The sequence below is a fragment of the Nyctereutes procyonoides genome, unplaced genomic scaffold, assembly GCF_905146905.1.
Source record: "Nyctereutes procyonoides isolate TBG_1078 unplaced genomic scaffold, NYPRO_anot_genome, whole genome shotgun sequence".
Classification (NCBI taxonomy): Eukaryota; Metazoa; Chordata; class Mammalia; order Carnivora; family Canidae; genus Nyctereutes; species Nyctereutes procyonoides.
The window spans coordinates 28,623,666-28,649,296 of NW_026575082.1; the positions used below are offsets into that span (position 1 = coordinate 28,623,666).

General features: G+C 32.5%; 1 protein-coding gene across 7 annotated transcripts in view; it reads right to left on the minus strand.

Moving 5' to 3' along the window:
- LOC129514447 (methyl-CpG-binding domain protein 5) overlaps positions 1-25,631 on the minus strand; it is a 433,503-nt gene that overhangs the window by 322,929 nt on the left and 84,943 nt on the right. Inside the window, exon 1 of one of the 7 annotated variants that reach the window (XM_055333024.1) lies at positions 4,363-4,430. The exons of the other annotated variants lie outside the window; for them this stretch is intronic. The gene's annotated coding sequence lies outside the window, so the exon portion shown is untranslated. Of the gene's footprint in view, positions 1-4,362; positions 4,431-25,631 lie in introns of those variants that run through there. 7 annotated transcript variants of the gene reach the window in all.

Consider the following 25,631-nt stretch of genomic DNA (forward strand, 5'->3'; position numbering starts at 1 on the left):
ACTATGATTTGGGTCACTATTTTGGTTAAGAAGTTCCTTAAGTTTCCATCAGCCATAGTTTGCATTCCATTTTCTTGTTAAGGACTGTTAACAGTTCTTTACTGCTTTTAATTCTTCTGTAGTGTAAGACCTTTAAAATTGGGGTTGGATGAGTAAAGGCATTTTGGAGACTATTATAAAACTGACAAAAGGCAATATGAAATGCCAGCCTAAAGAAATAGAGCTAAAGATTCAACTTTTATGAGATCAAAATTTTGCGCTACACCTTAAATTGTGCTGATAGGAAGCATTCAATCTGATGCCAGAACTTCTTTCTTAAAAAAACAAGAACTGTGCTGGTATAATAAATAAGAATAAATGCAAACATTTTATACACACAGAGAATGCACTAATTTAAAATAATCTTAAGACAGAAGTGGAAGTGTAGCTTTATATATTTGCTGCTGGTAGAGGAGTGTTCAGATATTTAGAATGCCTTGGCAATACAGGAATGTATGTATATGACTGTGTGTATGTATATGAAAAGTTATGCATTACGTTTTTGTGCTGATTGTCATTTTCAATTACAGAGCAAGGTGGTATAAAAGAAAAAGGACAAACCCACGAAGGAAGAACTTGGGATTTAGTTTCTGCTCTAAGCCTACTTAATGTATAACCTTAGACAATTGTTTGTCATTGAACTTCAGGATAGTAGTACTTTTTCTACCAAAACTACACAGTTATTGTAAGGATTCATAACATAGGTATTGTATATATTATATTTACGTAACGTAATATACGTAGACATGCTTTTTAAAGTATGGTTTTTCAAGTAAGATGTCACAAAAATGTATTACTGATAATTAAGTACTAAAGTTTGCAAAATCATTTTATTTATTCTTAATGTAAGAAGCATTCAATAAACCCTATAGTATAAGTCATATTCTCTTTCTCACTGTCCTTCAACTAAGTGCATTCTGACATGCTTTTTTGAGTAAGGAATGTGTTGTACATGTGACTGCCATCCATCACACAGTCATGTTGGATAAGAGACTGTCAACCACTACTGAAGTATAATTAGCTAGGGGAAAAAGATGGTATTATCATTGTCCCTATTATTAAAACAGCCCAGGGTAGAGGTCTCCTCTTAATGCTATAATTTATACAATTCATGCAATATAATTCATACATTCAGTGAAATGCAAATACAAAGGATTGCCTTGCCTGTTTTTTTTACTTTGGGTGTGTGTGGAGCATGGGATAAAGAAGCACCTGGGATATAAAGTACTGACTGTATAGTGAGAGACAGCATAAACACTCTGGTTATCAATATAGAATGTAATATTTAGCCATCTAATAACTAAAATTACATTTCTCTACTCAAAACCTTTAGTAATTTTCCCTTTCTAAGGTACCTACGTCTTGACCTACAATTCTCAATACCCAGGTTGGGTACTTAACAAATCCCTTGAACAGATTTTTATTTTAGTTACTGCTTCCTCTTTGGATGGCTAAAAACAGAAGAAAGCATGTACTTGTAATGCCAACATATTTTTCGTTTCCTTTTAAGCCAGTCATGTAGCTTGCTAAATTTCATTTTACTTTCACTTTCAGCATAGCAAAAAACTGGTCATAGTCAATCTTTAAAAAATATTTGGAAACATTTTAAAAAGATTTCACAGCCTGATTCATTCTTTCAATATTTACTGGCCTATTAAGTGGCAGCTACTTGCTACCTACACAGTCCCAGACCTTAAGCAAGCCTAATACAAGAGATAGAAAAATTAATAAGGCATCTGCAGTAAAATATGATAAATGTTGAAAGGAGCTAAGCATAGGGGGCTATTGAGCTATGCTGGAGGCATCTTGGAGGTTAAAGAATGTCTTCCAAGATGACACCAAAGTGGGGTCCTGAAGTCTGAAACGGGAAAGTGAAAATTCAGAAAGGGTATTACAAGCAAAGCAAACAGTGTAAGAATTTACATCCTACATTACATGTCTGTCATGATCACATTTACCTTTTAGAAAGCTGATTACAATTGCAATATAGGGAATGGACTTGAATAAAGCAGAAACAATGTATTAACCAACTATTCCATTTTCATAATATATGCAAATTCACAATATAGCTTACAAGAACTTACATAAGATGAAATAAACACAACATTTAAGATAGAAATATAATGTTCATTAAGCCATGTTTGGTAATAGTAAAAAAATTTTAAAAAGTTTCTCCCAAACCATTAAAAACAACAAAAAACCCTAATATATAAAGAAATGATTAAAAAATTATGAAATGCCACAAAGAGAAAGAATTAATTACTATAGTTTCATTGCCTCTAAGATGCTAGAACTGGTAAAATATAACCTGTATTCAGAGATGTCAAAAAATACCTCTTAGATTGATGAAGCATACTAATTATATCTATCTATATATATATAAATTTCTATGTTTCAAAAAACATCTTAAATTTAAAAAGCATGTTTTAATAGTATATGTATATACCACATCACATTACAAATTTGACCAGTTATAGGCTATTGACATGCATGTGAATGTGTGTGCACACAAACTCACATACCCTCTGAAGCAAAGTATGTAACACACAACAAGAGAAATTTTTACAGGTTATTTTTTACCGTAATTTAATGGAATTACATGCCAAAAATTTATATTTGTATATACAGAGAGATATAGAGATATATACATATGGAAAGAATATTATAGAGCATAAAACTCATATAGGTGATACTCTTTTGCCACATAGTTCCTCCAGTAATGTGATTAAGATGAAAATAATGTGGGTGGAAGAAAACAGAGGTACATACGGTGAGGGTAGGTGAATGTAAATTGGAAAGATCAGGGAAAGTTAAAGAGACGGCTGTGATGTGTGCAGTGTTTGAGGAATGCATATAAAAACTAATAATGGGAATTGAAATAAGTATTTCTAAAATATGGTTCATGAAGTCTAAGACCAAATGTTTTTAAAAATTTATTTAAGCTTCACAGATTGCTCTTTGACCTCGATCATAAGGACTGAATCATGTGAGCTGTGATTTATAAGAACTGTTTTTATCAATGGGAAAATTAGAATCAAAATAAGTATTTGGGAATGATTAAATTTATTCACTTATTTAAAAAATCCATTAAACTTATATACATCAATTGTAAGACATAACTTTAGAAACATTAAAATGTGAAAACTTTTGCATTTGAAATGGTAGGAATGCAGTAATGCTTGCATGTGCAAGAGAAATGATTAGAAAGATGCAAGAGAAACATAATATTTACTACTTAGGGAAAAATACAGTCAGGAGAGGGGCATTCACTTTTATCTCTTAAAACTCTTTCAGTAACTTAAAAAAATAACATAATGCATTACTCATGAAAGTAGAGCTTTGGTTAAAAAAAAAAAAAAAGATCACCAGAGACATTTGTGTTAATGGATATCACTGAAGTGATCTGTCCTTTGTCTTGGATTCTTCACTCTTGAGTTTCTACTCTATCTAAGTGTTCTATCCAAGTGTTCTATCTAAGTGTTCTATCCAATCTCCTTCACTGGGTTCCCTTCTATTGCCCAATTTTACATGTTACCCTACATTTCAATTTTTAGCAGTCTTCTTCCTGCACATACCTCTCTTGGAAACATTATCTATCTTAATGGCATCAGCTCATATTATATGTTCCTCAGACGTTACCTCTCTCATGTGAATAGTAGATAAATAAAACTAGAAATAGTCTATAACTAGTTGTCTGATGGACATTTCTAAGTGGATATCCCATAGTCAACAAACAACATATTTAAACACAACCCATTTTATTCATTCTCATTCCTTCTTTGACAATTCCCTTACATCTTGGGTAATGAATAATGAAGTTTCATGCCAGATACTTCAGAATCACTTCTGACTCCTATCCTTTTTACAAGGTCCCAATCTAGGAAGTTATCAGTCAACAAACAATGTTGAATTTACACCTACATTGTTTCACACAGTGGCCTGCTTTCAAAGTCCTATAGCTTGCACACATCTCTCGTTTAGATTATAATAGCTTTCTGAGTTCTCTCTTTCTAATCTCTCTATGTCAATTCATATTAAAGTCACTTTCCTAAAACACAGTAAGCCCATTCAGTTAATACTCTTGTAACTTAAAAATCTGAAAAAAACCTTCCACACTATTAAGCTCAAACTCGTTTTTAATATTTCCACAAATATTTAATAAATACTTATTGTGTGTCTCTATAGGCGACAAATTGGAGAAAGACTTCAAAAAACCATTGGAACTAAAGGTAAAAACTAAAGAGAAGAGCAGTGCTTGATGAGACCACAAAATTGCATATTCTTAGCTATTACTACATTTTCACCCTACCCTCTAATGCCTACCTCCATCTGTCTATCCTTAGTCTTCTCTGCTTTCAGCCAACTCATTCAGCTCATAGATGGCCTCTTGTATTCACCTCTTCTTCTTTAAGAGATTAAGAGATATGGAATAGTAAGCATAGCTTTAAAGGTGACGAAAATGACTAAGAATAAACTCTATATAACGTTTAAGAGTTTACAAAGGCTGCTTTAACATTCACTGCACTTAACATTAATTATTGACCATTTTACTTGACATTTAGAGTCTAACATAGCATAGTTCACTGATCACAAGCAAAAGACAGTCAACCTAATGAATAGGTAAGCCTAAATCTTATTTTCATCCATCAACCTAAAAAGTCAAAAAATAAAATACCTGATTTTGCAGTTGTTAGGAAACAAAGTGTTTGACATAACTGATTTTCTAAGTAACTGATATTTATCATTTCAAATGTTAAACTACAAAAAATTTATTTTATTCTAAAATACAGGCATATCTCATTTAATCGCACTTTGCTTTATTGTTCTTTGCAGATATTGTGTTTCTTTCAAATTAAAGGTTTGTGGCAACCTTTCATCAAGCAAGTCTATGTCATTTTTCCAACAGCATTTGATCACTTCACGTCTCTGTCTCACATTTTGGTAATTTTCACAATATTTCAAATACTCTCATTATTATTATATTTTTTATTGTGATCTGTGACCAGTGATATTTGATGTTATTTTTACATCGTTCTGGGGTGCCACAAACTATGTCCATACAAGATGGTGACCTTAATCAATAGATGTGTATGTTCTGACTATCTCCACGCACCAGCTGCTCCCTCATCTCTCTCTCTTTCTCTCTCTCCCTCCTCAGATCTCCTTATTTCCTGAAATTCAACAATAATGACATTAGGCCAATTAATAACCCTACAATGGCCTCTAGGTGTTCAAGTGAAAAGAGTCACATGTGCATCACTTTCAATCAAAAGCTGGAAGTGATTAAGCTTAGTAAAGAAGGCATGTCAAAAGCCCAAGATATGCCAAAAGCTAAACCTCTTACGCCAAACAGTTAGCCAAACCATGAATGCAAAGGAAAAACCTTGAAGGAAATTAAAAGTGCTACTCTAGTGAACTCACAAATGATAAATAAAACAGCCTTATTGTTGCTATAAAGTTTTAGTGATCTGAACAAAAGATCAAACCAACTACCACGTTCTCTTAAGCTTAAACCACAAGAAGGCCCTAACACTCCAATTCTACGAAGGCTAAGAGAGGTAAGGAAGCTGTAGAAGAAAAGTCTGAGTGGGGCACCGGAGTGGCTCAGTGGATGAGCATCTGCCTTTGGCTCAGGTCATGATCCTGGGGTCCTGGGATAGAGTCCGACAACAGGCTTCTCCCTCTGCCTGTATCCCTGCCCCTCTCTCTGTGTCTCTCATGAATAAATAATTAAAACCCCTTTTTTTTTTTTTAAAGAAAAGTCTGAAGCTAGCAGATATTGGTTCATGAGGTTTAAGGAAAGCCTTTCCAACAACATAAAAGTGCAAGGTGAAGCAGCAAGTGCTGATGCAGAAGCTCCAAGTTATCCAGAAGATCTAGTTAAGAAAGTAATGATGGTAACTGCACTAAACAACAGATTTTCAAAGTAGACAAAACAGCCCTCTACTGAAAGAATCTGCTATCTAGGATTTTCATAACTAGAAAAGAGAAGTCAGTGCCTGGCTTTAAAGCTTCAAAGAACAGGCTAACTCTTTTGTTGGGGGCTAATGCAGCTTGTGACTTTAAGTTGAAGCTAATGCTCACTCACCATTCAGAAAATCCTAGGACCCTTAAGAATTATGCTAAATCCACTTTGCCTGTGCTCAAAAATGGAACAAAGAAGCCTGAATGATAGCACATTTGTTTACAATATGGCTTACTGAATATTTTAACCCCACAGTGGAGATCTACTGCTCAGAAAAAAGATTCCTTTCAAAATATTACTGCTCATTGACAATGCACCTGGTCAGAAAAGAGTTATGATGAAAATGTACAATGAGATTGATGTTTTCCTGCTTGCTAATGCAATATCCATTCTGCAGCCCACGGATCAAGGAGTAATTTTGATTTTCAAGTTTTTAAAAAAAGACTTTCAAGTCTTTGATTTTTAAGCATTTAAGAAATACATTTAGTAAAGCTATAGCTGCCATAGACAGTGATTCTTTTGATGGGTCTGGGTAAACAGAAAACCTTCTGGAAAGGATTTGTCATCCTGGATGCCATTAAGAACATTCATGATTTATGGGAAGATAAAAAATATCAACATTAACATTAACAGGAGCTTGGAAGAAGTTGATTCCAACGCCCATGGATGACTTGGAGGGGTTCAAGACTTCAGGGGAGGAAGTAACAGCAGATGTGGTAGGACTAGCAAGGGAACTAGAATTAGAAGTGAAACCTGAAGATGTAACTGAATTCCTGCAATCTCATGATAAAACTTTAACAGATGAGGAGTTGCTTCTTACAAGAGCAAAGAAAATGGGATAGAAATGGATGAGATAGAAACTGCTCCTGCTGAAGATTCTGTTAAGATTGTTAAAATGATAACAACGGATTTGGAATATTACATAAATTTAGTTGATTGTATGGTAGGGTTCGAGAGAATTGATTCCAATTTTGAAAGATGTTCTATTGTGAGTAAATGCTATCAAAAAGAATCTCACCCTACAGAAAAAATGTTCATAAACGGTAGTGTCAATCAATGTGGTAAATTTTATTGTCTTTTTAAAGAAATTGCCATAGCCATCCCAGCTTGCAACAACCACCACCTTGATCACTCAACAGCCATTCAATCTTGAGGCAAGATCCTCCACCAGCAAAAAGATTACAACTCCTGGAAAGTTCAGACAATGGTCAGCATTTTTTAGCAATTCAGTATTTTTTTAATTAAGGTATATACATTGTTTTTTTTTAATATAAGCTTCATAAACTACAGTATAAACATAACCTTGATAAGCACTATAAAACCAAGAAACTCATTTGACTCACTTTATTGCAATATTCACTTTACTGCGATGGTCTGGAACTGAACCCATATTATCCCCAAAGTATGCCTGTTTTTCATACATATTCCTACCTTCCTAAGTAGAAGAGCAAAGAAAAATTTTAACTTTACTCGTAATTCCAGCACATCCAAAATGATACCCTTATAATAATATCATTTTGTATCTCTAATTGTTTTATTAGATTCCTCTTTAAATGGAGGTTGTTTCTTTTCTATTCAAATACTTTTATAAATCCCTATATTCAGGTATTGCTTCTTAGCTTTTTTGTTCTAAGAAACTAGAAAACTATGTTAAGAGTAGATCAAGTTAGTGAAGGTCTGAGGAGAAAAGGAGTTGCTATAATACAAGAGCTTTGTGGTAAGTATTTTCCGTGCTCTAGGTCTTTATATTATTTTACCTCAGTATTAGGAGTTGTACTCAAATGGCTACTTGTGCTAAAATTTATTTCCTATCAAAAGTGGGGAGGTCAGTTAAATATAAATTTTCCTAGGTAGCTAAAATGGGATTCAAATTTTATAAGATAAGAGTGAATCACATACAATTGTTCACAAGGAAATTAACATGATGAAACTGATGCTTTTATAGCTGACTCCAAAGAAATCCAAAGGATTTCATTTTGAAACTTCTTTTCAGATCTATATGTCTAACTCATAACAACAGGAAATAAGAAAACATTATGTCTTCTTTCAATTTACATCCAAAGGAATTCTCAGAACACAAAGTATTTTTTACTCTGATATAAAAAGCTTAGACACTCCTTTAAATTTTAGGATGTCCTTAATGAATCTAGTCCTTCATGGCAAGAAGTATTGCTTTCCACAGCTATTCATTCACATTCTCTAAAGAAGTAGTTTAGCTAAACTAAATATCAAAACTGGTTAAGATGCCTCTGAAACTCTTTTACAGACATGGTACATGGCTTTTTAAAAGAAACATAATCTGAAGAACTGAAGTCACCTCTAATAACAGGCAAGGCATAAACAAAATCAAACTAGCTTAAAAACTTTCCAAAAATTAAACAAGGGTTTCTGAATCTTATGTAATTTTGTAGGTGCTAAGTATGTAGCCTTAGACAAATTTGCTTCAATAACCTCCTATCAAGAGGAATACGTGCATATCGTTGTAAAAGCAAGAACAAAAATACACGGGCAGCCCGGGTGGCTCAGCGGTTTAGCGCCTGTCTCTTTGGCCCAGGGCATGATCCTGAAGACCTGGGATCGAGTCCCATGTTAAGCTCCTTGCATGGAGTCTGCTTCTCCCTCCTCCTGTGTCTCTGCCTCTCTCTCTCTCTCTCTCTCTCTCTCTCTGTGTCTCTCATGAATAAATAAATAAAATCTTAAAAAAAAGAAAAAAAAATACAAAAAGAGTAAATAAATAAATGAATTTATGAGAATATGAATAAAACATGAAAACATGAATAAAATGTTTTTTTTTTCTTAAAGAAATGCCTTCTACATGTTACACCTGTGAAAAACGTATTGTGATTTTGTGCATAAATTATGCATACTCTTAATAACAACATATATACTCGTGCTTACAATGGGGCCAACTATATTCGAAATGCTTTGCTTTCAAATAGCTCAGTCTTTAAAGGCCCTATAAGTTAGGTACTATAATAGTCAAACCCAGTTTTGCAGATAGGAAATTCAGGTGCACAGAAATTAAAGCTGTCCAAGGTCCCACAATGAGAAAGTAGAGGCATTGTTTAATAAATAGAAGAGCTGTTAATATAACGTAAAGATATCTTAGTACACTCTCTATATAGTATGAATTCTGAAATACAAAATGTTGAATACAGTGTAAAAATGGAGTAATGAACATTTTTAATTCAATAATTTAAACATCACATGAAACAAACTAGAAATAGAAGGGAAGTTCCTCAAACTGATAAAAGGCATCTATGAAAAACCCACAGCTATCATCATACATAATAGTGAGAGACTACATGCTTTCCCCCTTAAGATGAGGAACAAAATTTTCAGCACTTATATTCAGTATTGTACTAGGGTTTCTAGCCAGGGCAATTAAGGAAGAAAAAGAAAGAAAAGACAGTCAAGTCAAATTTGAAAAGAAAAAGTAAACTGATCTTTATTTACAGAGGACATGATATTATATAGAGAGAATCCTAAAGAATTATTAGAATAGAGGAGCTCAGTAAGGCAGCAGGGTAAAAGACCTATATACAAAAGTCAATTGTATGTCAATACAATCTGAAAATGAAATTAAGAAAACAATTCTATTTACATTAGCATAAAACAGAGATAAAATTTTTTAAAAGTGTAAGACTTAAAGATATGATAATACTGTTCTAAGATATTAAAGAAAACCCAAATTAGTTAAAGGATATGCTACATTTCTGAATCAAAAGACTTAACACTTTTAAGATGATAATATTCCTGAAAATTATCTATAGATTCAATACAATCTGTAAAAATTTCCAGCTGTTAATTGTATAGAATTGACACAATGATTAGGATTTCACAGAGAAAGGCAGGAATAACCAAAACAGTCTTGCAAAAGAAGAACAAAGTTAGAGAATGTACACTTCACGTAATCAACATAATGTGGTTTTGGCATAAGGATAGACAGACATGCAGATTAATAGAACAGAACTATGAGTCACAAAATAAACCCTTACATTTATGGTCATTTGGTTTTTGACAAAGAAATTAAGACCATTCGCAGGAACAGAATCATCGTTTCAATAAATGGTGGTGGGTTCAACTGGAGATCCACATGAAAAATAACAAAACTGGACTCCTTCCTTATACCATACACAGATATCAACTTAAAACTGATCATAAACTTTAGTGTAAGAGCTAAAACTATAGTACTCTTAACAGAAAACAGGAATAAAATATTTGTAACCTTAGGCAAAGCCTTCTTTAAATATGTCACCAACAGCACAAGCGAGAAAAGAAAAAAAATAATAAATTGGACTTCACCAAACTCAGGAACATTTGTGCTGTAAAGGATACCATCAAGAAAATGAAAATATAATGTACAGGATGGGAAAAAAATTCTGTAAATCATGTAACTGATAAGGGACAACCCAAATGCCCATCAATTTGGTGAATGGACAAACAAAATGAAGCGTATCTATATATTGGGGTATTGTTTATCAATAAAAAGGAATGAAGTTTGGATACATAGTATAACATGGATAATCTTGCAAACATCATGCTAAATGAAAAAGCCAATCACAAAAGACTACATATTATATGATTCCATTTGTATGAAATGTTCAGGATAGGCAAATCTATACAAAAAGACAGTAAATCTGTGATTTCTTAAAGTTTAGGAGGTGAGGGAGGCAACAGGGAGTGACCATTAATGGGTATGTGGATTACTGGGGAGTTAAGACATTCTACAACTGACTGTTTTGTTACACATTTCTATGAATATATTTAAAGTCATTGAATTGTACACTTTGTTACTTTTAAAATTTTTATTTATTTATTTGAGAGTGTGTGAGAATGAGAAAGAGAGCATGAGCAGGCGGGAGGGGCAGAGAGAGAGGAGCACACTTGCTATGGAGCAGAGAGCCTGAGTGGGAGTCGATCCCAGGACCCTGGGATCATGATCCGAGCCAAAGGCAGATGTCCAACCAACTGAGCCACCCAGGGGCCCTGAATTAGGTGAAATACATGGTATAAATTTTATCTCAATAAATCTGTTAAAATAACTTAAATGTCATTTTTTATCTCATTTTAACTACTTGTAGATAATATTTACCTTAGATGGTGACCTTGGGAAATGCTCTCTTTGTGAAAGAGAATAAAAAATTTAAATTCTTTTTGTCATGTGCTCACTAGATTGACCAATACCAAGCAAGAGCAATTCTAGTATTCAACTATTTCAGATAAAATGGTTTAATATTAATCAATGTGAAGCTAAAATTATTAACTTTTAATTGTTTTTCTTGGAAATATAACTGATTTATAGCAATGATTTAATATGGGAAATTAATTCATTTTTGCAACTTGGGGACACATTATAAAACTAACTTATGTGATAGAACGAGACTATGTCACCCATCTTTTTAGTTAGTGCATTATCACAGAGATTCACACATTCTCTGTGGACATTTACTGAGTACTGATTATGAGCTTGGTATTGTGATAAGTGCTGGGTAAATGATGGTGACCTTTTTCGAGGCTATAGTGGAATACTGGTAATGCCTGTAATGCCTACTCTAATAGTAAGCAAAACAAGATACTTTATGGTGTTTTATGGTGAAAACTTCCCAGGACTGAGTCAACATTCTTTTTCCTGTGTGGTAAAGTAGATCCAAAAATCTTTTCTTAATATTTTTACTTCTTACTAAAGATCCAATATGCTATAGGCATAAATTCTTAATTATGATTTCATGCCTTTATTTTTTCTCTGTATATTAATTTGCACATCCACAAAACGGGGATAATTGAACCTACCTTATTAGGCTCTTATGAGAATTAAATGAGATATACATTTAAAGCACATAGATTATTGACTATGTGCTTGAATAAAGACTCAATAAACAACGATGGTAATGATGCTGATGGTAGTGGCAGTAGCAATGGTGATAATTTACATATAGGTATTCCTTTATCCCTATACAGAGGTGAATTCTATCTCCATCCAGGTCTGTGTTCTGGTTCAGATATCTATTTATTTATAAAAGTCCGTATTATTATCCTTTCTTCATCTGGTTTTCAAAAATAAATGGATATATACTGAAGTAGAAACTATGTACAACTGGTTTCAATCCAGCCACTATGCTATGTCTAGCTACAAAAACTGATACATAGGAAATTACTTGAAGGTCATGTAATTTGTCCATTCTTCTATATACTGTAAATTCTATGGTTGCATAAAACACAACTCTCAAAAGGCTACAAACTTGGACTATATATATCTTAGCCTTTTGCAGAAATCCCATTTTTTTCATTGAAAAAGAATAAACTGCCACAAAAATCTATTTATGCACTTGTTATTGCAATTCTGTAGAAGCTATAGCTATATACCTTTTCATCATAATCTATAAAGATGCTTTCACATTCTAGAAATTTTTTAGCTTCTATTTGAGTAATCATTTTATAAAAAAACACTGAGAAAATGATATTTATGGAAAATTATTGGTAAGCTATGTCTAAACTCTTTTAGGTACTTTTTAAAGATTTTATTTATTCATGAGAAACACACACACAGAGAGAGAGAGAGAGAGGCAGAGACACAGGCAGAGGGAGAAGCAGGCTCCATACAGGGAGCCCAACGTGGGACTTGATCCTGGGGACTCCAGGATCACACCCTGGGCCGAAGGCGGTGCTAAACCGTTGAGCCACCTGGGCTGCCCTAGGAACTATTTTTAAATAAACTTCCACCACCGGAAAGCTGTAAACTCAAATCTATATTATTGCCCCATGAAGAGAAAATATACAAGAAACAGGAGAAGTCATTGAAATTTTCTAATTTTGTTTTTGGTTATATTTGAAAGGTATTATGTCCATAAAACAAGAATATACTATCATGGAAACAGAACATTCAACAGTAAAACAGAAAAAAAAAAGTTATACTAATCTACATATTCCCCTGGCACATAAAAGTTGGAATTTCTCAGATATACTCAACTGTTACTATTTAAACTCAGTTAATCTGATAGGCAATAGATTACATCCATTGTTATTTGTATTTATAATTCTTAGATATTTATTTATTTATTTAGATGCAGAGTTTTATTAATTTTATTTATTTATTTATTATTTATTTATGATAGTCACACACACACACAGAGAGAGAGAGAGAGAGGCAGAGACACAGGCAGAGGGAGAAGCAGGCTCCATGCACCGGGAGCCCGACGTGGGATTCGATCCCGGGTCTCCAGGATCGCGCCCTGGGCCAAAGGCAGGCGCCAAACCGCTGCACCACCCAGGGATCCCAATTCTTAGATATTTAGTTTTCAGATGTTTGTTGTTGGCAGAAAGCAATGATAAGATTCAGAGGTCTGGTAGGGCATTTCAAACCCAAGTAAGAATTCTTTGGAGTCTGGCAGATATCACTGGCTCCTGATCAGTCACAGTGAAAACCTAAAATATATGGATATAAAAAGGCCCCTAACATTTCCAGTATGTCCCTTGGGGAAGGAGAGGAAGAGTATACATACATTTAAAAATATTTTTTTTTCAAATGGAGGTAGTATTTAAGTATAGAAAATAAAAGTGATAAATATCTCTAAAACATAATATAGGAATTTTATATAATTAATTATATTTATTATAATTTCATAATCTTGCAGTAGTGATTTCCTTTCTTACCATGACATAACCCGAAATCACAAAAGACTGACACACTTGACTAAACAAAAATGTAAATTTTTTTTTCAAAAATGTAAAATTTTAATGCAGCAAAATATATAAGATAAAGCCAAAAGACAAGATGAATTGGGAAGAAATATTTATACTTACAAAATAAACTAGCAAATATTCTTAGTATTAAAAAATTCTTCCATTAAATCAATGAAAAAGAAACTATCCAAAAGAAAAATAAAGAAAAGAAATGAATAGGAAATTCACTAAAGAAGGAAATTTAGAACTACAGAGATATTATTAGGTCTTCCTATGTGCCAGTGAACTATTACATAGCAGCTATCTTATATGAAATTCCTCCTTAGGAGAGGATACAGAATTCTCAACAAAGTAGTTTCTAGATTCACATCAGTTTTATAGTAAGGTCAATTAGCTCACCAATGTTACACAGCACATTAGTGGGAGAAGCTGGGAATCAAAGTCTAATACCAGAGCTCAGAGTCTTACCATTGCTCTCTACCAATAAAAAACGATTTCACTGTTGCAGGTATACTAATTTTATGGAATTAATAATAAAGCACACAGGTGCCTGTATGAGAAAGCAAGGGCACTCTCTATTTGTAAAAGAAGAAAAGGAAATAATCTAAATAATTTTTAATAGGGAATTTGCTTACTAAAATACAGTATATCCATAACATGTAATATCATACAGAAATTAAAGTATATGGGAAATAATATGTAGCAATATAGGAAGATGTTAGAAATATGACTTTTTTTTAGAAATATGACATTTTTATAAAGCAACTTGCAAAACAGAATTAGAGTATGATCTCATTTGTGTAATTTTAAAAATTAAACATATTTGTAGATATATGTGTGTATACATTATATATATAAACTTAGAGATATCTCTAAGGAACACAATTCTAGATAGTAATTCTTATGTTCTGCTGTTTTATGTTTATATTATTGATTTTGTCTAAAATATATTAAGCTATTTCAGTACAGAGTACTTTTAAAAAGTAGTTGAAGAATATGCATCAGAAATTTTTAAATTTCAATCTTCTTGATATACCTATTACATTTTTTTGAAAAGAAATTATGCTCAAAGATTTATTTCTTCAAAGTCATCAGTGTACTAGTAAAATAAAAAAATTAAACTAACAATGGGAAGCTATTTAAATAAGTCATGGCAAAACAGCACAATATTATACAGACATATGAAATAATAGTGCAGAAAAAACTATAGAACATGGATAGATGTTTGTTAATGAAAATGACAAGTATAAAATGGCTTATACAATATGAATTCATTTAAAAAAGAAAAATCTCTAAAGAGAAATATATGGGAGGCTAAGCACCAAAATGATTATCTCTGGATAGTGTAAATACATGCGATTTTTATTTTCCTCTTCTATATTTTCTAAAAGAAATAAATATTACTTTGTAATAACAAAATTAGCTTAAAAGTAGAAAAAAATCAAAATCGTGTGTTGTGGTATGTTTATCATATGGTATACAGTCATCATCAGATTATTCATAGAAGAAAAATGAGATAGAAAAGCAAAATAATGGGCAATCATTTATTAATCCAGTTTTACTGCTCCATTCCACTTTTCCTAGCACCCCTTTCCATGATGAAAATTGGCTGTTTACAACAGAATAAGGTGTATTTAGGCTACTCAAATCCTTTGCAAGAGGGGATGGTAGTGAAATGGTTCCTCTCTGCGTGCCATTTTAGGATTCTCTAAACCTCTAACAAAACTGGTGATGTCAACATTTTATTAGAGATTAGAAGCTGTTAACAGCAAATGCCAAAAATATCAACAGTACAAGTTTGAGAGTAGGTACTATAAATAAACAAAATAATTAAAAAAAAAAGGTTTTACTGGGTAATATTCCCAGCGGTGAAAACACAACGTACTTGCCATTATCTAAGAGTTAAACTTTACGTACAAAAGGGAAGCACCAATTACCAGATCACTGACTGAATTATCATAAAATATAAGAAGCTGCAAGTCATATCATCTATTTTTCAAGCCCGACCTCACCTCAAACATTAGAGTTGGAAAGGATTTGTGTAATAAAATGAGCAAGCTTTTAAGGTAAGGTTTGAGAGTGAAAAGCTGCAATAATGGGGGCATTATTGATTCACTGCATGATGCAGAAGTGACATTGGCAATTCTTGCCTACATATCTTGTCTAATGAATTTTTCAGATTACCAAACACACCCAGATGTTTAGATGACCAAAGAGATACTTGAGTTTTAAAGAGAGTCAGTGGCAGAACTGGGTCTCCTCAGATTTGAGTTATATTGAAAGATTTTTCCTTCAAGTTCAGCACTATAATAATAGACCAAATGAGACTGACAAGCCATAAACAGAATATTATGGGAATCGAATTTAAATAAAAATTAATATAGTTGGGTGGAAAAGTAAATAGATGATGACTCAACGATAAGCATTTTAAAAATTGTAAATTTGTTAAATAGCATTTAGATTCCTTTTTTTTTTTAAGATTTTATTTATTTATTTATGAGAGACACAGAGAAGCAGAGACATAGGCAGAGGGAGAAGCAGGCTCCCTGCAAGGAGCCCAATGCAGGACTCAAAAACCAGGACCCTGGGACCATGACCTGAGCCAAAGGCAGACGCCCAACCACTGAGCCACTCAGGTGCCCCTAGATTCTTTTTAAATTAAGTACTGGAAACCATGAATTGCAAAGAGGCTCATGTGGCAAGTCTTAATGCTTATTTTATTTTGCAACGTGAAAAATTCACAAAGACACATTCATTTTGCACCAAGTAGAAAGGTATCTTTTACAAAGGTTTGTTAGGCCATTTTTGAAAGCATTTCAAGAAAAGCTAATAAAAAAGTACAGTTTTTTAAAGAAGGAAAAGAATATTGTAGTTCAGGATATTTATGACAGAACAAAACCTCCGATAAGAAATTTACATGCTGAGGAGATTCCTTGGGGAATAGGATTTCAGTAGAGACAGCGAAAGTTCTCATAAGTGAATGTGTACACACACATGCACAATTTCTTGTGAAAAAACATGAACTAAAACATACTGTTAGAGAGAAATTATTACTAAGGTGATACAGTTATGGGTATAAGAAAGCTAAATTTAAGTTTTTTGACATTATATACGAAAGTTACTGAAAAGTTTCTCACTGTTGCAACTTTTTGAGAAACATCAAACTTAAGGAAAATTCCAAAAACAGTATCTCCATAGAATACTCAATTACCTATCACCTAGTTTAATGATTTTTTAACCCCTTGCCACATTTGCAGTTCCTGTCTTGAGTATCTGCTTGTGTGTGTGCATATCTATATCTATATCTATATATATATATATATATATATATACTTGTACCTTTTTTTGCTGAAACATTTGAGAGTTAGTTGTATAAAACATGGTACCTGACCCATATATACTTCAGTATGTACCTCCTAAGAACAATGATATTCTCTACACAGTTAAAATAACATAATTATGATATTCAGGACATTAAAAATTTATATTTAATATATAATTTACAATCTGCAATTAGATATGATATAATTTACAATCTGTATTTTGCCATTTGTCCCCAACGTATCCTAACCTTTTATTACTTTTGCCTTTTTTTTAAAATTAGGATTCAATCAATATTTATTCTGCTTTTATCTAGAGCATATTCTCTAGTCTTGTTTAGTTTTCCACATTACTGACATTTTGGAGGAGTCTAGGTCATTTGTTTTTCAGAGTGTTCTTCAATTAGAATATTCTGGTCAATTCATCATGATTAGATTTAGATTAAACAGTATTGGCAGGGCTACAACAAAAGTGGCAGCTTCTTCTTAAGTGCATATTAGGAGACACCTGATGCCAGACTTTTACTGATGTTCTGAAGTTTAATTTGGTTAAGGTGATATCTGCCAAATTTCTCCATTGCAAAGGCACCTCTTCCTTTCTAATTAATAAGTAATTTGTGAGGTGATACTCTGAGACCATGTGAATATCCCATTGCAAACAGTCTTTTACTCAATAATTTTAGCATCAATTGGTGACTGTTGCTTGAATCAGTTATTACAACGGTTGTAAGTAAAGGTGATTTCCTATTTCTATTATTCTTTCTTTCTACATTTGTTAGCTGGCATTTTGTCTTCAAAGAAGTACTTTACATTCACCCTTCTAATTTCTTTTAGGTGTCAGTGTGGACTCACTGATTGCTATCTTTATTTCACTGTGTTATAATCCATTTCTATCATTATTTATTTTGATAGTCCAATTGTCCCAAATTTTTCCAGAGGGAGACCCTTTAAAGCTGGCTTTTATTCCCTTTGGATATGTCTCCCCAGTTTTGAGTCTGTTCTAAAAAACACTTTAAAAATAATGAGTTATTTCAAAGCAGAAGTCAGTATTATTTCCACTAATAGAACCCTACTAGAAGTATTCCCTCCAAATTAGAAAATGGGAAAATTCCTCCCAGGGATAAAATAAGGATGTGAATTATTATCAATATTATTTTAAATGGTTTTGAATATTTTTATAAGTGAAAAAAGGAAAAAGAAACAATGACTTAATATACCAGGAAAAGGTAAAATATTATTTTGATAAAATGATTGTATGCTATGAAATCTAAAAGAATCAGCACAGAAGTTATAGAACTAATGAGTTTAATACATTTTCCAGATATAAGTTGAATATACTAAAGTAATATTACCAAGTAATAACTAGCCAGAAAATATAAAGAAAAAAAGATTTCATTCCAAATAATAAGGAAAAACTGCATTATTTATAGTGTAATTTAATGAGAGGTACATTTAATCTTTATGAGGACAACCATTAAATTTAATTACCAGATTTAAACTATGACTTAAATAAATGGAGAAAATGTCATATTCTTGAATGGACAGCCATAATATTATAAAATGAGTTTTTTACATAGTAGATTACATATGTGTTCATCTCCACTCCTTTCTGAAACACCATTTAAATAATAGTAAATACAATTTCAGAAAAATTTTAATACTATATGAAAGAACAACACAGAAACAGAGAAGATATATCAGTACAATTTTGGAAACTGGAAGATGGATTGATTGAAGATAACCCAAGGGATATGAAAGGTATGGATATGAAGGGAAGGGGCGGGGGGAAGAAAGGAAAAGGAAAGGAGAGAAAGCAGTAACTAGCACAGAACCTCAGAAAAGCTTAGGAATCGTCCTCTGGATATGTGTAGAATAGAGCAGGCTTTAAGTGTTCACAATTTTTTAAAAAGAGGATGCCACATAAACTAATGTCCTTCTCTAATCTGGAGCCAAGTGACTACTCAAGTCAGTGACCAGAGTTTTATTGTCCAGAAGGCTGCAGGGAGGTCTCATTGTGAGACACTCAGAAGAGCTGAGAGTGGAATAATGTGCCTTGTTTAACAAGTGAGTTTAAATACAGGTTTATTATTATATCACGTCTCCCTTCCGACTGATTGCCTCCCAGAATACCGTCATCCAAGCTTTTACCCCAGAGGCAAGAGATTGGAAAATTCCTCTGAGTATGACCTGAACTACAAGAATAAATACCTTGAGTTACTGATATTTGGTGATCCCCCAACAACATGGTCACTTCATTGCTCATTCAACTCTCTTAAGGAAGCTCTTCAGTCAAGATCTGCTTATAGGATTGAAACCATAGAAAGAAAAACAGTGAAGTTGGAGAAATCAATACAATTTAGGAAACAGAAGAAACTTCAAAAAATATATTTAATAACCTCTCAGAAAAAAGAAACTCTATTGTATCTAAGAAACAAAAATCAGAGGCTATAGGAAAGAAACTTTCAGACAATTAAGAACAGAAGTGAAAAAAAAAACCATAAATGTGTAAAAAGATAAAATCAAAGACTACTTTCACAAAGTAGAATAAGAGAAATGAACAATAGGAAACAAAAGATAAGACACTTAGAATCTAAGAGGTCCAATATCTAAATAAAAGGAGTTCCAGAAAGATGAAAAAAACATTACCAATAACAGCAAAATTAAAAAGCAAAATGCTATAAAAAAAATAACATGAGGGTAGCCTGGGTGGCTCAGGGGTTTAAGCGCCTGCCTTCGGCCCAGGGCGTGATCCCGGAGTCCCGGGATGGAGTCCCACATAGGGCTCCCTGCATGGAGCCTGCTTCTCCCTCTGCCTGTGTCTCTGCCTCTCTTTCTCTCTATCATGAATAATAAATAAAATCTTTAAAAAAAAAATAACATGAGAAATTTCAAATGGAATACCCAGGTCAAAAGATGAAAACAGAACAAACAGCAAGGTGAATCATTAAGGAAGTATAAAACACTGAGGAGAGAGAGGGTTTTCCAAAAAGCGTCCCGAGATTGTGAAGGGGGAGTTACTATGTACAAGATGAGAAATCTGGAAGTTACTGGTCTTTTTTTTTTTTCCCCCAATGGTCTTTTTAACAACACTGGAATCTAAAAGATAATGGCCTTAAAAATTCTGAAATAGACATGATTTTCAGGAATTAATGCAAACTAATTTTCATTACTGTTAATATTTCCTGTTAACAGTTATAGAATAGTTTTGGAAATACTACCAGAAAAAGTTCAGACAAATCAGAAAAACAATCAGACAAACCTGAATTGAATTCTTGTTCAATCTTTCAGTAGCTTTGTAATTAGTGAGTTCCTTAGCTTCCTTAAACCTGTTTCATTCTTAATAAAAAGTAATAATGTATACCTCACAGTTGTTCTAATAATTAATTATAACTTTTACAAAACAACAAAAAGTACTCAACAATTTATAGCTATTATTATCTTCAGAATTATCATTTTTATTATTTAGTTGATGTTCTAGCCATAAGAGATAAATGCTTAACAACTAAATATTTAAACAATTGGAGAAAACATATTAAATTTTAGTAATTAAAGTAATATAATGTGGTCATCAAATTGATAATTATAAAGCCATGTAGAAACATGAGAAAATTAGAAAATGCCAAAGAAAAAGAGAGATCACAAAATACATGTACAGAATAGTTTTAACTACAGAAAAATGCATGTGCCTAAGCATTATAGAACTGAAAAGTCCATATGCAAAAAAAGTTGTATTAGAGTACTGGCATTATGAATTATTCTTATTTAAGAATTTATTTAATGGCATGTTATCTATTTTTAATAATGTTCAGATCTCTGTAGAAAATACATATAAGTAAAAAGAAAATGTGTTAAAAATCATCCAGAACCTCATTCCCAAGAGCTATTACTTTTAAACTTTTGAGATTGATAATGGTTACATATACTCTATTGTTTAACAAAATTAGATTGTTTATTTCAGCTTGCAAACATCTCCGTTTCCTCTCAACCAATTATCACGAACTTCTTTTGATGGCATAGAATATATTTCAAAGACATTTTTTTAAAACTGCTAGTTAGTATTTTATTATATGGATAGCTCACACCCAACTCAACCCATTCTCTTGTGAGGTTACCTGTTTCTAATATTTTAATTTTCTATAAAGTGATGTAATGACCACCCTTATGACTAAATCTCTGCACATAACTTTTTTTTATAAATTCTTAAAAGTGAAATTTAGTTAAAAAAGTGAAATTTATGCGTCACATATATTAAGTATTTAAAACAACTTGGATATACACTGCCAACCTGCTCTGTAGTTCTGAGTTGTAGCAATTAACTTCTTGCCACTAAGAGATATGTAGGAATATAGATTCTTGAATGCTTGCTAATTTGGGGTTTCAAATTGTTTCCTCCCTCTCTTCGTTCATTCGTTCCTTTCTTCCTTTACTTTTTAACTTGATAAGAAAAGTAGCATTATATGACTATTTCCATCAGTATTGAATTATTAAAGATGAATATGTGAAATATTTGTGTCTGTTTATGGCCTTTTTTTGTTCAGTTGTTTCTTGAAGCACACATTCAGAGTCAATTTTGGATTTTACTCTTGGCTTTGCCATTTACAAGCTGTATAATGGACTTCTATATCATGTAACCTAAGTACTACCTGAAAACACTAAAACAACTTAACTAAAATAAGAAACATAAAAATATTTCTCAAATATTCCCATGAGTTAACAAAAAAAGTAAGGAATTCTGACAAAATTAAGTGAAGACTGATATGCAGAGTGGTAAGGCAAGCACTTAAATTGTTTTTTTACCTTGAGAATACAAATGTGAAGTAGCTGAAACTGAGTATTAATTTTTGTGGCCTCAAAAGGTAGGGCGTTCAACAGCAGACTCCATATAGTGCTGCTACCATAAAGTCAGTAGTATAACAGTAAACTGTAGGTGCCTGGGTGGCTTAGACAGTTGGACATCAGCCTTTGGCTAAGGTCATGATCCTGGGGCCCTAGGATGGAGCCCCATGTTGGGTTCTCTGCTTGGCGGGGAGCCTGCTTCTTCCCCTCTCTCTGCCTGCCAGTCTGCCTACTTATGTGCACTTTCTCTCTCTTGGTCAAATAAATAAATAAAATCTAAAATAAAGAAAAAGTAAACTAGACAAGATAATGATGATCATCATAGTAATAGTAAACACATATAGAACTTACTGTGTTCTAAGTGCTTCAAAGATATTAACTCATTTATTCCTCATAAAAACCATTAGAAAGGCCCCATTATAACCTTTTCTAAAAGGTCAAGACAGTGAAGACCAGAAAGCTTAATGATAATTTGTTCATGGTTAGTAGAGCCAAAATGTATCAAACAGTCTTGGTCTCTAGACACTGCTCTTAAGCACTCTGCCATACTAATCCCCTCACTCTTATCTAGAGGAAAGGCAAGGGAAATTGTCTATACAGAACTCTGGCATTGAGGAGATGAGAAATAAAAGTCACCTCTGAAAATTTGCAACCATAAGCTAACCTTCACTGAGGTCTGCAGTTTGGAGAAGCACTATTATTTTGCTTCATAAAAACTCCGGCCAAGAATTTAAACTGGGCTTATACTAGGGGTATCATACTAATAGTATTCTCACGCATCTGACGGAAATAAAGATAAACCTTGAAAAATCCACTTTCATCACAGGTAGTCCAAAATTTCAAAAATAATCACTTAAATACATAAAAACAAAGCACTGTATTGTAAAACATACAAAAATATTTCTCAGAATCATTACTAAAAAATTTCTGGGTGTTAGAATTACTATACACACAATATAAATATGTTTCAAGAAATAAAAATAACATTATAATAACACGAATTCTGAATAAAAGAGAGAAAACAAAATTTTTAAACATGCCAAACAAGAAGCACAAGGTAGGCTCTGTCAGTTAAGCATCCAACTCTTGGTTTTGGCTCAGGTCATAATCTCAGGTACTGGGATTGAGCTTGGTGCTGGCCTCCTCCCTCAGTGGGGAGCCTGCTTGAAGATTTTCTCCTTCTGCCCCTCATACCATTCATACACTCTCTCTAAAATAAATCTTTAAAAATAAAAATGCAAAGTATGATAATCAAATCGAAGGAAAAAAATCAACCAGTAAGTTAGACAATAATTTTAATATAGCTGAAAAGAGAATTAGAAAATTGGAACAGGAAATGAGTATCATGTCAAATGTAGTCCTGACAGGTAAAGAGACATGGGAAATATCGTGAAAAGATCTAACATGTACCTGAATTGGAGTTCTAACAAAAAGAGAAGGAAGTGGAGGCTATGCTAGAAGAGTAAAACTATAGAAAATACAAGAAGAAGAAAATATCCCAAAAGCAAACAAAGAAAAAAATAAATTACATTCAAAGGACTGACAGACCAATAATTAAATTTTTGAAAAAAACAGTAGGGGCCAGTAGACAGTGAAATAATACCTTCTATGGGCTAAAGGAAATTCTCCAGTAACCTAGAATTCTATATTCAAAAATATTCCTCTAACGGTGAGAATGAAATAAGGTCATTTAGAGATAAAGACTAAGAAGCTTTAACATTCTTATATCCTCACTCAATATACTTTCAAGCAAAGGAAAATAATCCCCAATGGAAGATCTGAAATGCCAGAGAATTGATGAGGCAAAAATAGTTGTAAATATGAGCAACACTAACATTATAAAACAATGATATTTCTTATAGAAATAAAAATGGCATAATATATAAAATAAAAATATATAAACTGGGAAAAGGTGAACAGAGTTAAAATGTTCTTTTTAAAAATATTTATTTGGAAAAAAATATTTATTTGTGAGAGAGAGAGAGAGAATGGGCATACGTGTGGAAGGAGTCAGAGGAAGAGAGAGAGAATCTCAAGCAGACTCCTCGCTAAGCTTTAGCTTGATGCAGAGCATGATCCCATGATCCTAAGATCATGACCTGAGCTGAAACCAATACTTGGACACTTAACTGAGTCACCTAGGCACCCTAAAATGTTCTCTTTTAAGGTCTTTCTGTTTGTTTGAGCAGAGATTAAGGGTATGCACATTATTTGAAATGACATCTGATAACATTTTGGGGGTAACCAAGTAAAAGCAGAGAGTATGACTTCCAAACTAGTAGAACCATACAATAATAAAATAATGAGAACAAAAATAATGAAGTAAACAAAAAGGCAATAAAGGGTAGAAAAAGAAACAAAGAAACAAAGAAACAAAGAAATGGTGGGAAAATAAAACTCCAAAATACATGGTAAGAATAAACCCAAATATATTAATAATTACAATAAATGTAAATGGACTGTATGTTCCAATTAAAGATAAAAATTGTCAAGTTGCATTCAAGATTATTTTAAGCTATATTGTTTTATTTTAAGATACATAACATAAATGTACAGTAGAAAAATACAGTAACAGCAAATATTACTAAAAATTAATATCAATCAAAATGTACTCTCAGGCAAAAAAACCAAACTAGAAATAAAAGTACCAATTTTAAATGATAAAAGGTTTAATTCTCCAGGATGACATATCAATATCCAATTTATATGCAACTAATAACATAATCTCAAAATAGGTGAAGCAAAACTTGACAAGAGAACTAAATGCTAAAGCTTTTTAATATAGCTTAGTAATTGAAAGGTCAAGAATATAATGTCATAAGAACATAGAATATTTGAATCAGAGAAAGATAATTACCATATATCACTCATATATGTAATTTAAGAAACAAAACAGAGAAGCATAGAGAAAGAGAGGGAATAAAGCAAGACAAAATCAGAGAGGTAGACAAACCGAGAGAGACTCTTAACCCCAGGAAACTGACTGAGGGTTGCTGGAGGGGAGGCAGGTAGAGGGATAGGGTAATGAATGATGTACATTAAGGAGGGAACATGATGTAATGAGCACTGGGTGTTATATGCAACAGATGAATCACTATACTCTACCTCAAACTAATAATACATTATATGTTAATTAACTGAATATAAATTGAATTTAAAAAATAAAACTGAACAAAAGACAAAAAAACAACACAGAAGACTTGAACAATTACCTTTATCTAATGGACATAAATATAAAATGGCAGCAATAATTGTAGAATACACATTTTCAAGTACATTTCCAAAACAGAACATTTCAAAAACCTGACCACACACTAGGCCACAAAAGCAAGGTTCAGAAACTTATAAATAATTGACATTATACAAACCACATTCCCTAACTAAATAAGATTAAGATAGAATTTAATAAAAAGCATAGTTCTAAATAACTCAAAATGGAAATTAGCTCTAAATATTCAGAATTAAATAACAAAAAACTAATATGAAAAGTGTATATAGCAATAGCAATAATTGTCGAAGATTTTATAACCTTAAATACCTACCATTGAAAAGAAGGATGAAAATTAGTGATATGAGAATCCAATAAAATGATTTTGATAAGAGAAATATAATAAACTTTAAAAAAGCAGAAGAGTCAATTATAACTCTAAAAATTTTAAAAATGCAGATGATAAGAAATAATTAAGAGAAATTGATGAAAATAAAAATAAAATAGACTTGATAGCAAAATTAAAGTTGACTGAAAAGCCTGTTCAAACTGCAAACATCTGGAGAGATTTAGCAATAAT